Source organism: Schistocerca cancellata, chromosome 7 (genome assembly GCF_023864275.1).
Source record: "Schistocerca cancellata isolate TAMUIC-IGC-003103 chromosome 7, iqSchCanc2.1, whole genome shotgun sequence".
NCBI lineage: Eukaryota > Metazoa > Arthropoda > Insecta > Orthoptera > Acrididae > Schistocerca > Schistocerca cancellata.
Window position 1 is genome coordinate 313,885,755 of NC_064632.1, and position 16,954 is coordinate 313,902,708.

At 45.3% G+C, this 16,954-nt stretch overlaps 1 protein-coding gene across 1 annotated transcript in view; it reads right to left on the reverse strand.

Moving 5' to 3' along the window:
- Positions 1-16,954, reverse strand: part of LOC126092195 (protein borderless) — a 478,622-nt gene that overhangs the window by 210,849 nt on the left and 250,819 nt on the right. The gene's annotated exons all lie outside the window — the stretch shown is intronic.

Below are 16,954 nucleotides of genomic sequence, written 5' to 3' on the forward strand. Positions count from 1 at the left end.
TCGCTGCGCCAGTTCAGAATAACACTGGCAGAGCTGCGCCCACAGGTAGCGTCAGACACAGAACGGGAGACAACCGCATCAGACACAGGCAGCGGAAGGTCGGTGTCTGGAGGTAGATGCTGACTAGGGACGGAGGGTGGGAAGGAAGTTGTGTCGCCAGGTGTCACGGGGTTAGAGGACAGCGCACCATCGTAGCAGGGTCGTCATCTTCTGCACACGTCTGATGGAGGCAGTTATCAGACAGGATACAGCGCTGACTCTTCCGTTTCCTCGGTGACCGTTGCTCCCTAAAATGCCATTTTGTGTCAGACAGTGGGAATCTACAGTCCGACATGTGGCCAGATGGTAGAAAAGCAGAGGTCGGCACAACTCCATGGCCAACACCCGTGTGGCCGGGACAGACAGCTTGTGCCTTGTTTCACTTGTATTGCCTCCGGTAGGAGTGTAGGAGAGACAGGAGAAAGAGCTATCTCGTCGTCGGTATTAGCCGATGCCGGTAACGAGCCATTCAGACGGGGAACAGCAGGCCGCAGACCCGCAGACATGTAAGAGGCAATACACAGGGCGCCGCAGGAAAAACGTCTCCAATGTGCGACTGAGCCAGTCTACGTGTGAGACATTCAGCACGGACATGGCGTTGCCGGCCACAACCTGCACATATGCGCGGCCGGCCGTCGTACATGACGACAGTACTGCAGCCGGCAATAACCAAGTAGCAAGCCACGTGTTTCTGTAGCTCAATTTTTGTCTCACGGACACCACTGAGGACACGGTATCTGCCGAACGTCTTCCACGTTTCAGCAACGTGACCGACGACGTTGTAAGGGTTAAAGCCGGCCACAACGTCCGACGGTACGTCAAACGGGAGTTCGAAAACCCGCGACCTTCAGAAGCCAAAACCAGCATGGTTAGCCACGACAGTCCCCATATGTCCGTCAGAGTATGGGAAGTTGGGAGCGTTAGGGTAGCGCCGCACAACGACGGCGGACAACTGGTCATTCGCCAGCTTTATGTACACCGTAGTACTGAGGATCGAAAAATGAATTCCGAGACCATCTTGTGGCGGTAAATGCAGTTTATCCCATAGAAAACGTTGTATTTCATACGCCTTCGGTCGTTCGTGATCCAAAGGAAAAGTTACTTTAATGTGGCTCGGCCGCAAGAAAACGCCATGATGGTCGATAAAGTCGACTCTGAGACAATCCGCAACGCGGAAGTAAACAAACGTGCGCTCGCTCGCAAGCAGCACAACAGGCGAGCAGCAAGGAAAGCGTGTGCGTCTCACCACTGCCGAAGGCAGAGTGATTCACTCAGCTATGGGGCTGGACATTAAAACAAATACAGACTTTTTACAAAACATGAGAGTGTCAAAGGTGCTGCTATACTGTGGTACATTACAAGGATAGGGCGTTTCGGGAGAGGGGGCGTATCTTACTGTTATGTTAAATTGAAATTGTATTTCACATTAATTATTGTGCGTTAATTACACAGAAATGAATGGGATTTAGTGACTTACAGTATTACGTATTTATTACACAAAACAGTAGACAAATGAACGTGGATAAGGACGTCCTGTGGAATTTGAACAGTGCTGACAACAGTATATTAAAGTTTATTCATATTTAGTGCCATGAAACTTATTGGCTACAATAGATACATACAATTTTCTAAAACTCGTTACGTGATCTGTAGAGAGGTGGAGAAACTTAATTTGAATTGGATTCATGGTGGCTCCTTTTTTCTGCCGATTGTAACATTTTCAAGTTGTTCTCAATGTCCCTCACTACATGGTTTCTTTCCGTAATGTGGGCAGCAAAGGAAGATGTGTTGAACTTGCCATGTTTGAAGCACTAACATGTTTTTGAATGTAATCTCTTGAGATGCTGTATCTTTATAATGTATCACTGCATCGCAATATCTTCGCCACTGATGTGCTATGCCACCACTCTTCATTTGTTTTCGTATGTTATATACTGATCAGCCAAAACATTGTGACTACTGCCCACTGTGACATTGGTTGCCACCTGGTGGCGTTGCGCACACGAGATGCGGTAAAAAAAAAAAAAAAAAAAAAGTAGGTACGTAAGCGGAGCATATAAGTGTGGATGCTGAAGACCCGATCAGACAGCACAAAGAACGAAAATGTAGGATGTATTGAACTGTTCCAGGTACCAGTAAGAAAACTGTGCTGTGAGTGGATAACCATTTGGTTTCAAGTTCTTCACACGCTATAAGTCAAATTTATTAACATTCGCACATAATGGACGTTCCTTTCATTCGTACAATTCGTCCCCATGTTATGCGCAACTGCACGAGTGCTGAGAGCGATTACGGCCTCTACCTGGTTAAATAATGCTCACAGGTAATTAGGACATTAGAGGAAATTTTTCGTTTTGTTGTCCCGTGCATCCACCGAGAGTTTGTCGGTTTAAATAATTTTCACTCTGAATAAAGAATAAGATTTGCATCCAGGTATCGATAAACGACGAGGGCTGTTCAGAAAGTAAGGTCCGATCGGGCGCGAAATGTGAACTACAGCGAAAATCTGACGAAGCTTTGCACAGATGTGTCGAGCATTGTCTCTTGTACGTCCGCCGATCGCGTCACGTCTCTCTTTTCAGTTCTGAGCACACAAACATTTTCAAATGTGTGTGAAATCTTATGGGACTTAACTGCTAAGGTCATCAGTCCCTAAGCTTACACACTACTTAACCTAAATTATCCTAAGGACAAACACGCACGCACCAATGTCCGAGGGAGGAGTCGAAACTCCGCCGGGACCAGCCGCACAGTCCATTACTGCAGCGCCTCAGTCTGAGCACACAATGAGCACGCAAGGTGCCTAGAAAATTGCCGCCAATTATGAGGGCCTGGTGAGAGATTTCGCCTGATGCATGCAACCCACGTAACATAACAGTCCTGCGTTTCCTTCTTGTCAATTCTCGGTCGAGCTCTGCAGGGGCAATGAAGATGCTCCTGCACCATTTCCGATGGGAAGTGTTTGATCACCCACAATACAGCACGTAATTGGCTCCCCGTGAGTTACATCTCTGCTCACATAAACTGCTCGCTACGAAGACAACATTTTGGCACAGCTAACGAGTCAGAGATCAGCGTAGAGAATTGGTGGAAAGCCCAGGCGGCTGTCTTCTATGACGACGGTGCTGGAAAGTCTGTACAATGCTACGGCAGTTGCCTACGTCGTAGCGGCGACTATGAAGAGAAGTAGCTGGAGGTTGTAGCTAACTGTTGCAAATAAAGTATTTTTGGTTCGCAGTGGTTTCCATTTCGAGACCGGTCGTCCCTTAATTTCCGAATAGCCCTCGTAAATGCGAATAAAACGACAAATTATTCTTCCCTCCCTTGTGCCTTTGTGCTGCATCGGCGGGAGGTCTCCACGGTTAGTTTAAATGGTTGCCTCATGTCCTTCCTGTCGCCACCAATTACCCCTCGGTACATATGTTCACTCCATCGTTCGCTGCGTGTAGTGTTACTCATAGGAAAGTGAGCGAGAGTTTTCTAATTGGCTGCATCGTGTAACAGAAGCGAGACTCTGGTACCAACCAAGTATTCACTTTATGGTGTGTGGGAAACCGCCTAAAAATCACGTCCAGACTGGCCGCCACAGCGGCCCTCCACTTTAATCAGCTGGACGGATTCGGTCTGGGGCCGACGCACCTCACCATTCTGGAGGCTACGCTTTAACACGCGTGTAAAACGATTAATGACTGTGGTGGATATATACCGATTAATGAGAAGAGATCTTGGCAATGGCTTGATAAGTGATTCAGATTCAGAGATGTTTGGAGGGTATGTTGGAGGAACAGAAGAAGGGGGCCTGGCACGTGGAGAGCACGTGTGGGCGAGACCGGCGCTGTGTGGCCTACTTCTCTGGCAGCGGCGCCTCCCACGCGTCCAGCTCCGTTTCCTACGCACTCCACATTCCAATGACGTAACAGCAGTTACCACTAGCGCACAGATTCTGTCTATTTGTACACCGGTGACAATTAGAGATGCAACATCAACAAGGATACCAACTGACGAAATCTTACATACTGTGCGCAAACACTAAAGTAGGAAGAATGCATGGTTAAATCTGCAGGGGATATTGGAGGTACACATTCTGACAGAACTACCGATATCCTTGGGAAAGCCAGCCACAACAAAACTATTTCAACTGGTGTGCATGTTGTAGCCGGCCGAAGTGGCCGAGAGGCTCAAGGCGCTACAGTCTGGAACCGCGCGACCGCTAGGGTCGCAGGTTCGAATCCTGCCTCGGGCATGGATGTGTGTGATGTCCAGAGGTTAGTTAGGTTTAAGTAGTTCTAGGGGACTGATGACCTCAGAAGTTAAGTCCCATAGTGCTCAGAGCCATTTGAACAATTTTTATTTCTATTTATTTATTTTTTTTTTAATTTTTTTTATTTTTATTTTTATTTTTATTTTTATTTTTTTTTTTTTTGCATGTTGTATGAGACAGGCGAATTATCCTCAGACTTCAAGAAGAAGGTAATAATTCTAATTACAAACAAATCAGGTGCTAACAGATATTAATATTGCCAACCTATCAATTTAGTGAGTCATGGCTGCAAAACACCAAGGCAAATTGTTGTTCGGAAGAGTCGATCTCGGGCAACATCAGATTTTAACCTGCAGAAAAGTAGGAACACGTGAGAAAATACTGGCACTATGAACTCTCTTAGAAGCTTGTTTAAGGAAAGACAAAACTACAGTTACAACATTTGCAGTCTAACAGAAGCTTTGGACAATGTTGACTGTAATACGCTCCTTAAAATGCTGAAGGCAGCATAGTTAAAGTGCAGGGAGCGAAAGGTTGTTCACAATTTGAACAGTAACCAAGTGGCAGCTACAGGAGTCGAGGAGCATCAAAGGAAAGCAACGTTTGAGAAGGGAGAGAGACCGGGTCATAGCTTATCCCACATGTCATTCAATCTGTACATCGAGCAAGCAATAAAAAAAGTCAAAGACAAATTTGGAGAAAGAATTAAAGTTCAAGGAGAAGAAATAAAAAAAACTCTGAGGTTTTGTCGATGTCATTCTAATTTTGTCAGGGACAGAAAAGGATCCGGAAGAACAGTTGGATGGAATGGACAGTATCTTCAAAGGAGGTTACAAGATGAACATCAACAAAACAAAAATAGGGATAATAGTCGCTGTCGAATGAAATCAGGCGATACTGAGGGAATTATATTTGGAGACATTCAAATCATTAGATGAGTTTTGCTATTTTGGCAGTAAAATAACTGATGATGACCTAATTAGAGAGGATATTAAATGTAGACTTGCAATGGAAAGTAAATGGTTTCTGAAAAAGAGAAACTTGCTCACATCTAATATATATTCAATCGTTAGGAAGTCTTTTGTGAAGGTATTTATCTGCAGTGTTGTCTTGTATGGAAGTGAAACTCGGCGGTATGCATTTCAGACAAGAGGAGAATAGAAGCTTTTGAAATGTGGTGCTAGGGAAGAATGCTGAAGATTAAATGGGTAGATCATGTAATTAACGAGGAAGTACTGAACTGAATTAGGGAGAAAATAAATTTATGGCAAAACTGGACTAAAAGAAGGCGTCAGTTGATACAGAACATTTGGTTACGTCAAGGGATCAGCAGTTTAGCACTTGAGGGAAGCGCGGTGGGTTAAATCGAAGAAGAATGAATACAGCAAGCAGATTCATAAGGATATGGGTTAAAGTGGTTATTCGGAGATGAAGATGTTTGCACAGGTTAGAGCGCAAGGATAGCTGCATCAAACCAGTCTTCAGACTGCAACAGCAACGCAGGTGTATACCAGACGCGAAATGTGGTACACAGAGCAGCCATCTCTAGCAGTAATAATGGCTCCAGTGGTACAGGGTATCGAGTCAGTGAGCGGCACAGCTTACCACAGAGCTTCAACTCTATTTATCCGTCGTAGCGGCTGAGAATTGGTGGTGTGCCACACTCCCGGCAACGTATGACCAGATTTTTCAGCCGTTAAGAGAGTTGGAGAACACCTTCTCTATCGAGTTAGGACGAGACAGCACGGGCTGTCTGGAATTATCTAGTTAAAGGGTTACATCAAGGAGACACTGAAGAAGAGCACAGCCACCGGACTATTCATGTCAGAAATGTAACTTCTTCTGTCCAAATTACCTACTATGCTCACTAGATGTGATCGTACTGTGTACCCAATGGCACCCCATAACATTTCACCAGCTGCTGAGATGACGAATGCAGTCGCTCTCTTTGGACGCTCCAATTACTGTTACATCTGTCTTGATGCATAATAGGCCTAATACTAAATCTGTCTCACAGAGGAAGATCGCACTGAAGTACCTCTTTCAAATCGTCGCTCGAAACAAAATATTGCTCATCTCGAAATAAGTGACCGTGCGAGAATAAGACAACTGAAACCGCACAACAGAGGGGCAGGCACTACACCTGACAGGATACGAATGCGATTCTTCACAGAGTATATTGAAGAACTTGACCCTGTTCTAGCAGGAGTGTACCGTACGCTTTTCGAGGCGAGAAGTTTTCCTGTTGACTGGAAAGAAGCACAGGTCATTCTCGTTTCCAAGGAGGATTGCTGAAAAGACGCATATAACTATAAACCTATATCTTTGACTACGGGCAGTTGTAGAATTTTGGGAAATAATTTATGCTCCCATATTACGACATTTCTGGTGACCCAAAATCCCCTGTGTTACAACCACCATGGGTTCCGAAAACAATGTTCGCGTGAAACACAGCTCGCTATACCGTTCCGCCCTGCTGCCTAATGAACAAGTAGGAGCGATTAGATTGAAGAGCTTCTAGCTAACAGATCACAGTATATCATTCTAAATGTAGAGGTAACTTAAGTAGTGTCCCAGGGGTATTTTGGGTCCATTACTCATCACATTACACGAGGGCGTTCAACAACTAATACTTTTTTTTCTGAAAGTAGTTTGGTTTTATTCGGGATTCCAGCAGGTCATGTTATTCGTCACTCTTCTGGCTACAAAACCTTATTTTTCAACATAACCTCCGTTTAGTGTGACGGCCTTACACCACCGTACTGGGAGGACCTGTATACTCGAATGGCACCACTGTACCGGTCGACGTCGGAGCCAACGCGTTGCTGCATCAGTAACCTGGCCATAATCCACGCACTGTTCCCCGTGGAGTGCCTCCGTCATTGTGCCAAACACGTGGAAGTCGGAAGGTGAGAGATCCGCTCTATAGGGTGGATGAGGAAGAACAGCCGAATTAAGTTTGTTAGATCTTATCAGGTGCACATACTTGTGTGAGGGCTTGCGTTGTCTTGCAGAAGTAGTTCGGTTGAATATTTTTGGCAACGAACACACCAAAGTTGTTTCTTCAATTTACAGAGGTTAGCACAATACATATCAGAGTTGATAGTTGTACCTGATGGAGTACATCAAGCGGAATAACCCTTTGAAAGTCGCAGAAGACAGTCGCCACGACTTTATCAGTGAGGGTGCGGCTTTGAACTTCTTCTTCGGTGGAGAGGTAGTGTGGCGCTACTCCACGGATTGCAGTTTTACTTTCGGTCCGAAGTAATGAATACATGTTCCATCACCTATGATAATGTCCAACGAAAACTGTATTGCCCAGCGTCGTGACGCGCAAGCAATTTCACACAGACGGTCTTTCGTTGCTTTTTATGGTCTTCTGTTAGGCAGCTAGGAACCCAGCGGGCACACACGTTCCCCAACCGGTGGACGAGTGTGTCAGCACCACCAACAGACACGTTCACTTGTGCAACGAAGTGTGTGACTGCGATCCGTCGATCAGCTCGAATGAGAGTGTCCGCACGTTCCGAGGAGGAGATTAGTGTTTAACGTCCCATCGACAACGAGGTCATTAGAGACGGAGCGCAAGCTCGGGTAAGGGAAGGATGGGGAAGCAAATCGGCCGTGCCCTTTCAAAGGAACCATCCCGGCATTTGCCTGAAGCGATTTAGGGAAATCACGGAAAACCTAAATCAGGATGGCCGCAGACGGGATTGAACCGTCGCCCTCCCGAATGCGAGTCCAGTGTGCTAACCACTGCGCCACCTCGCTCGGTCGCACGTTCCGATATTGCAGGAATGTGCGCTGTGTGCGCTGGCCGGCACTCAGGAGACCGGACAGGTTTGCGCGGCCTTGTTACGATGATAACAAACGCCTCGCCCAGCGACTCACCGTAGTTTTGTTCACTGCCAAGTATTCGCAGACATTCTGCAAGTTCCTATCAATATCTGCGATGCTCTACTTTTCCGCCAAAAGAAGCTGCACTCATGCTCATAAATTAAGGATAATTGCAGATTGTGGTGCCACACAACGTGGCACTACACAAAACTGGCGCTAATAGCGTACGCACATAGGGAACACACACGACGCAGATCTGTAAATCCACGGTATTGGCGATAAGTTGAGAAAACCGTCCCGAAACACGTGTGCTACAAAATGCCACTGTTTCCTGCGCATGTACACCACATCAATATGAAATATGATCACCATGCTCACGTACACAGGCCGCACAACCAGTTAGCATACTCTGGATCAGGTAGTCGAGCAGCTGCTGGGGTATAGCCTCCCATTCTTGGACCAGTACCAGTCGGAGCTCCTGAAGTGTCGTAGAGGTTTGAAGACGTGCAGCGATACGTCGACCGAGAGCATCACAGACGTGCTCGATGTAGTTTAGGTCTAGAGAACAGAAAGGTCACTGCATTCGCCTGATATATTCTGTTTCAAGGTACTCCTCCACGATGACAGCTCGGTGGGGCCGTGCGTTATCATCCATCAAGAGGAAGGTGGGACCCGCTGCATCCTTGAAAAGGCGGACATACTGGTGCAAAATGGCGTCCCGATACACCTGACCTGTTACAATTCCTCTGTCAAAGACATGCAAGGGTGTACGTGCACAAATCATAATCCCACCCCACACCATCAAATTACGACCTCTATACAGGTCCCTTTCATGGACATTATGGGGTTGGTATCTGGTTCCTGGTTCACGCCAGATGAAAACCCGGCGAGTATCACTGTTCAGACTATACCTGGACTCGTCCGTGAACAAAACCTGGGACCACTCCTCCAATGACCATGTACTGTGATCTTGACACCAGCCTTTACAGGCTCTCCTGTGACCAGGGGTCAGTGGAATGCACGTTGCAGGTCTCCCAGCGAACAAACTATGTCTGTTCAGTCGTCTGTAGACCGTGTGTCTGGAGACAACTGTCCCAGTGGTTGCGGTAAGGTCCCGAGCAAGGCTACTTGCAGTACTCCGTGGCCGTCTGCGGCAACTGATTGTGAGATATCGGTCTTCTTGTGTTGTTGTAAACTGTGGACGTCCCGTACTATAGCGCCTGGACACGTTTCCTGTCTGCTGCAATCGTTGCCATAATCCTGAGATCACACTTTGTGGCACATGGAGGGCCCGTGCTACGACCTGCTGTGTTTGTCCAGCCTCCAGTCGCTCTAGTATTCTACCCCTTATTACGTCATCAATATGTGTTCTTTGAGCCATTTTCAACACACAGTCACCATTAGCATGTCTGAAAACGTCTGCACACTTTCTCGCTGCGCTTTACTCTGACATGCACCACCACACCTCTGCGTATGTGGACTGCTGCCAGCGTCACCGTGCGACGACCGCAGGTCAAATGCACCTCATGGTCATACCCCGAGGTGATTTAAACCAGCAAACCGCCCACCAGAGCATTGTTTCACCATCTTTCAGTATTATCCTTAATTTATGAGCATGAGTATAGACGACAGCTCTCTGTTTGGAACACACGTCCGTTACAGATGCTACTCTGAATGCTACGTATAATGTCGCCACCTACTGGAACTGCGTGAAATTATAGTGACTGAAGTGGCAATATTCCATGATATTCCACAAAACATTCCATATTTTTTTCAACCGAAATTGGCCGAAAAACAATTTGTTGCATTACTTATAGAATGCCCCTCGTATACAGGGTGTTACAAAAAGGTACGGGCAAACTTTCAGGGAACATTCCTCACACACAAAGAAAGAAAATATGTTATGTGGAAATGTGTCCGGAAACGCTTACTTTCCATGTTAGAGCTCATTTTATTACTTCTCTTCAAATCACATTAATCATGGAATGGAAACACACACCAACAGAACGTACCAGCGTGACTTCAAACACTTTGTTATAGGAAAGCGGGGATACATGCATCCACCTTCCGTTGCATGGAATCCCTGATGCGCTGATGCAGCCCTGGAGAATAGCGTATTGTATCACAGCTGTCCACAATACGAGCACGAAGAGTCTCTACATTTGGTACCGGGGTTGCGTAGACAGGAGCTTTCAAATGCCCCCATAATTGAAAGTCAAGAGGTTTGAGGTCAGGAGAGCGTGGAGGCCATGGAATTGGTCCGCCTCTACCAATCCATCGGCCACCAAATCTGTTGTTGAGAAGCGTACGAACACTTCGACTGAAATGTGCAGGAGCTCCATCGTGCATGAACCACATGTTGTGTCGTACTTGTAAAGGCACATGTTCTAGCAGCACAGGTAGAGTATCCCGTATGAAATCATGATAACGTGCTCCATTGAGCGTAGATGGAAGAACGAAACTAAAATGAGCTCTAATATGGAAATTAAGCGTTTGCGGACACATGTCCACATAACATATTTTCTTTATATTGGTGTGAGGAATGTTTCCTGAAAGTTTGACCGTACGTTTTTGTAACACCCTGTATAAATGACCCAGCAGGTAACGTCGAAAGTTTCATGTTTTCTGCGGATGGTGCTGTTGTAAGCAGAGAATTCGTGACGACAGAAAACTGTAGCAAGATGCAGGAAGACTTGCAGAGGATCAACGCTTGGTGCAGGGAGTGGCAGATAACACTCAACATAGACAGAACGATCCTATATTGTGTGATTAAACCACTACAGAACAATCACCGGAAACAGTTACTTACATAAAACATGTAGGAGTATGTGTACAGAGCGTTTTGAAGCGGAACGGCCACACAAAATTTATCACGGGAAAGGCAGATGCCAGACAGATTCATAGGAAGAATCTTCAAGAAATGTAGCCCATCAACAAAAAGTAGCTTACAGAACAGTCTTTCGACCAATACTTGAAAAATGCTCGTCAGTATGGGATCAGTATCAGATAGGATTCATAGAGGAAGCAGAGAACTTCCAAACTAGAGAGACGTGTTTATTTACATGTCATTCAGTAAGCACCACAGAGATGATCATCCAACTTCAGTGGCAGACTCTGCACGAAAGGTGTTCCGAGTCACGGTGTGGTTTATTGTTAAAATTCCGAAAGCGTACCTTCCTAGGAAAGTCAACCAATATATTGCGTTCTCCTACGTATATCTCGCGAAAAAACATGAAGACAAAATTAGAGAGATTCGAGTCCACACGGATACTTACCAGCAGTTGTTCTTTTCGCGAACCATTAGTGACTGGAGCAGGAAAGGAGGAAGTAACAGTGTATACAAAGTATAGACCGCCACGCTCCTCAAGGTGGCTTTCGGAGTACAGATATAGACGGGTGATGTACGTAGAATGGAGGCTCGTCTAAAATGATGACGTGCTAATTCTCTTGCATCCAGTGTTGTTAGACTTGGTACTATACGCTCGCCTCTCTCTGCTACTGCGTTAAGGAAAGAAACATCTAATTTCGCATACTTCTGTTTACAGTGTAAACATACGGAATATCTAGCCGTCTGCGGCAGCAGCTAAGCAAATACCTTGCTTGCCTAGTCCCTTACTGCAACTGAGCAGAGCGTGTTCAGCAGCAGCTACCGAGCGAGGACGTGTCTGCTAGCTGCAGATGCGTCAGCATCGGCACAGGCAGACATTGTGAGTACGACATGAGATTAACAATAAGATGGAAAACGTCTTCCGACGATGTACAACGACAGTTCCGTTTTGAACGGCCAGCGATATCCTAACTTAATGACCGGATCTTTGCGAAGATTAAGTTGCATCATTATGAGGTAATTGGCCTGCAATATAATTTTGTTGCGAAGGTAGTAGAAGTGAAATTATCCACTGATGAAACCAGTCTAAGAATAATGTCTCGAACAGAGGTATCTATCGACTTTATCCATCCGAATGATACATAAGCGAGGTCGCAATTAGTTATTCTGTGTTGGGTCTAAGGTTAGTTCGTGTCTTCAACTTGCGTTTTGAAGTGATAGTAGACTATATTAGAAAGTATACATCTACAACAGTATTCTGCAAGCCATCTGACGTTGTGTGGCGCAAGATACATATGGTACAACTGATCCCGCCTTCCCTGTTCACTCGCGAATGGCGTGTGGAAAGAATGGTTGTCGGTAAGCCTCTGTATTAGCTCTAATTTCTCGAATTTTCTCGGTATGGTCATTTCGCAAGACGTATTGGGAGGAAGCAACATGTTTACCGACTCTTCCTGGATATTAATCTCCCCAAATTTAAACAGTAAACCTCTCTACGATGCCTCTCTTGTAGCGTCTGCCACTCGAGTTTTTTGAGCATCTCTAAAACACTGTTGCGCCGACTAAGCGATCCCGCAACGAAACGCGTTGGATCTTAATCTTTCTCTCTCTTTCTCTTTCTCTCTCATTCACTCACTCACTCACCTATCAGTCCTACCTGATAACGATCCCACATTGATGAACAGTACTCAAGAATCAGTCGAGCAAGCGCCTTCTAAGCCACTTAAGATTCTTCCTACGAATGTAATTCTCGCATCTGCTTTTCCTACTATTTGTTTCATGCGGTCATTATACTTACTGTCGCTCAGAATACATTCTGTTAGGTATTTTACGCGCTTTAACTGTTCCCCGCAGTTTGTCATCGATAATGTAGTTGTAAAATAGCGGATTCTTTCCCTCTGTACCGGGAATATGCAGCATTTATTTACGTCCTGGGTCACCCACCAGTTCTTGTACCATCTATCTGTAGGTCCTTCTCTAAATCGTTACTGTCTTCTGCCGTTGCTGCCATCGTATAGACAACGCATCATCTATGTACTGTCTTCAAAAGCATCCAACGCATTCTACTAGATCATTTATATACATTGTAAACAGTATAGGTCCTATCATACTTCATTGGTATACCTCCGAAATTACCTATACATCTGTCAGTTATTTTCCTTGAGAGCGACGTGTTGAGTTTTCTCCTGAAAACAGTTACAAATCTGGTCCGATACACTGTAAGCCCCTATCTTTTTCACTAAAAGGCATTGCTGGACGGTATCAAATTCCTCCCTGAAGTCCTGAAAGGTGGCATAAGCCTGAGCGCCAATGCCTACAGCGCTGTGGCTCTCATAGAGAAACAGAGTAACTGAGTTTCGCAAGTTCGCTGTTTGTGGAATTCATTTTGATTTTTTAGGGGAATTTTTGTTGTCCAAAAATGTCATAATTCATGAGCATAAAACAAGGTCCACAGCTTCTAGAAAAGATTGATGTGAACCATATAAGCCTATAATTATGTTTATCTGTCCTACGACCCTTCTTTGAAACGCTCTTCTTCAGTCGCAGTTACCCTTTGTTGCTACAAGGTGAGCAAGTTCTTTCGCATAATCTGTGGAGTATCTTACAAGTATCACTTCTGATCCCGATTCCTTTCCACTATAAAGCAACAGTAGTTGTTTTTATGTTCCGCTATAATTTATATCAGTATCTGGCATTTGTAAGTTCGTAAGATGATTGAAAGGAGGTACCGGGTTACGATCTTCCGCGGTGAAACTATTTCGGAAGACCGAATGCAGTATTTCGGCTTTCTGTCATTTTCCGTTTCGGTGCCACTTATTGTCGCTGAGTGATTGAATGGATGATTTCGAACCGGGTACTGACTGTACGTAAGATGGAAACCTCTTAGGCCGGCCGCTGTGACAGAGCGGTTCTAGGCGCTTCAGTCCGGAACCGCGCTGCTGCTGCGGTCGCAGGTTCGAATCTTGCCTCGGGCATGGATGTGTGTGTTGTCCTTAGGTTAGTTAGGTTTAAGTAGTTCTAAGTCTAGGGGACTGATGACCTCAGCTGTTAAGTGCCATAGTGCTTGGAGCCGTTTGAACCATCTGAAAACCTTTTTGGTTTTTTAGTCGAATCGGTTGAGAACATTTTGCTTCAAACTCACTGAATGTTTCTCTCATTGCTCACTTTATGCTAATTCTTGCTTCGTTCAGCGTTTGTTTTTCACCTAGTTTTTCACTTCTCCTCGATCTGTGAAGAAGCTCTCTTTGTCAAGTAGTAGTTTTCTAACACAGCTGTTAAAACGCGGTGTGTCTTTCCCATCTCTTACGGTCTTGCTCGGAATGTACTTTTCTGAGGCATACTGAATGATGCTTTCGAATTTTTTGTATTAGTGCTCCACATTTTCGTCCCAAGCACTGCATATTATATGTTTACTTCTCAGACACACTGCAAATTCGATCTTGTCACTCTTGTTAATCAAAAATATTTACCTACCTTTCTTAACGTTCCTTGTAATACCCATCGTCATATATGCTATCGAAGCCTCATGGTTACTGATATCCTTCTCTACGTTAACTGATTCGAGAACTTTCGGTCTCTTTGTTGCTAGGATGTCTAAGACGTGCGTCTGGCACTAGGTTTGATAGTATGACTCTCCCAGTCTCCCACCTGGCAAGTTGAAATCACCTATTACAACGGCGTGATCACGAAACGTATTCACGAAATTTTGCTAGTTCTCTCTGTAGCGCTCTATCAGTGCAGCTCCTAACGCAAGTGGTCTATAAAAGCATCCGATTACCATTTTCGACCGAACTTTGATGCTTAATTTCACCCAGATTAATTCATATTCAGAATATGTGATAACCTCGCTAGATATTATGGAATTCTTCACTGCAATAACAACGCCAATATCATTAGCAACTAAACTATTCATGCGATAAATATTCCAATCTGAAGTAGCAGTTCGTTTCTGTTCACTTCCGATGGCAACCAAGTTTGCTTTTCCTAATACTACCTGGGCATTACAACATTCAATATGTGATACTAATTCTGGGATCTTACCATGAATGTTTATTAAAATCATATTAACTTTTTCTGATTCTGATCTTCGGGGACGGGAAATAAAAATTTTAACGTGAAATAAGGAAATATATTTTCGCCTTGAACAAACAGTTTTTCTTGTTGTACTACCTATACATGTTTCGGCGAAGTTTCTCCAGCTTCAGTGGGTTTTATTTATTATCTTATTATTACATAGTGGTATTCACAAGTCTGTTTGGTACTTGCAACACAGCAACAATTATTCCTTCCAGTACGTAATTTTTTGTAGCTCTCGCTTTTTAGAGCTTCTACATAGTGTCTGAGTGGAGCTTCCGAACACACGCTGTTTCACTGTTGGTGAAAACAGTGTGAAAACTGTGACTCAGACATAGTCTTACTACAAGAGGTTGTTTCAACTAAATTAACGGACTTTACCGTCAACGAGGTAGAAATCAACATCGGGAAGGAAAATGGTACAGCGATAAGGTGGAAACGAAGAACGAGTATCAGCTCTCGCGCAATTTTACACAGTGGTAAACGCATTTCTATGAGTACGCCCCCACTGTAAATAATGGACGCTGACAAAGTAGTACGCCTCACGGCGATGCAACTGCTAATCTTTTTACGAGTGTTGGGCATTTCCATCTAGACGAGGTCTTCTCTTAGATCAGTTTATTGCAGACCACGACTTGTGCCTTCTTAATGATGGCTCCCCTACTCATTTCAGTGCCGGTCATGGTACCTTTTCTGCCACTGATCTCTCTCTTTCTTCTCCCTCTCTCCTCCCTTCATTACACTGGTCGCCACACGACGACCGTTGTGATAGTGACCATTTCCCGTTGATTCTGTCTCTCCGTTTCCGCTCCCCGATGGACAGGTTACTTCGTTGGTCTTTCCAACGCGCCGATTGGCCTCTATACACTGCACAGGTCGTGTTTCCTCCCTCTTTGACGGTTTGTATTGATGACGTCCTACGTGACGTTTCTGACGCGATTGTTCGGACTGCTAGCCTTGCTGTATCGCGCTCATCTGGACCATTTCGTCGCCGGTAAGTCCCGTGGTGGAGTACGGCCATTGCCATTGCCATGCGTGATCGCCGTCGAGCTTTGCAACACCTTAAGAGGTACCCATCCGTTGTCAGCCTTATTACCTTTAAACACCTTCGCGCTAAAGCCCGTTACTTAATCAAACAGAGCAAGCGGATATGTTGGGAACGATTTGTTTCTTCCCTCGGTTCTACTATCCCTATGTCACGGGTATGGGCTACACTTCGCTCTCTCCAAGGTTGCCATCGGCAGTCCACCCTCCCGGATGGCCTTCGTACGGACCCTTGATTCTCGCGGAACATCTTGCGACCCATTTTGCAGTGGCATCAGCATCAGCCTCCCATCCGGCTGCTTTCCTTCATCGGAAACAGTGGGCCGAAGCTTCCACCTTATGTTTTACCCCTTGTCAGTCAGAATATTACAACGAACCTTTTACTGAATGGGAATTTCTTTCCGCACTTTCTTCTTCTCTTGATACGGCCCCTGGCCCAGACTCCATTCATAACCAACTGCTTCAACACCTCAGTGCTCCACAACGGCAACATCTTCTCCGGGTGTTTAACCGTATCTGGCTCCAGGGTGACTTCCCTTCTCAGTGGAGGGATAGCATCGTGGTTCCTGTCCTTAAGCTTGGTAAGAACCCCCTATTTGTTGACAGCTATCGGCCATTTAGTCTGACCAATGTAGTTTGTAAGTTACTTGAACGGATGGTAGCCCGTCGGTTCAATTGGGTCCTCGAATCTCGGGATCTATTGTTCCCTTAGCCGGTCTCCAATCGATCATTTACTTCGTTTGGAATCCGCAGTAGGCTTTTTCCCAGCGCCGCCATTTGGTTGCAGTATTTTTTGACCTACGCAAGGCATATGACACGGCCTGGCGCCATCACATCTTACTTACCCTTCATCAGTGGGGTCTTCGGGGCCC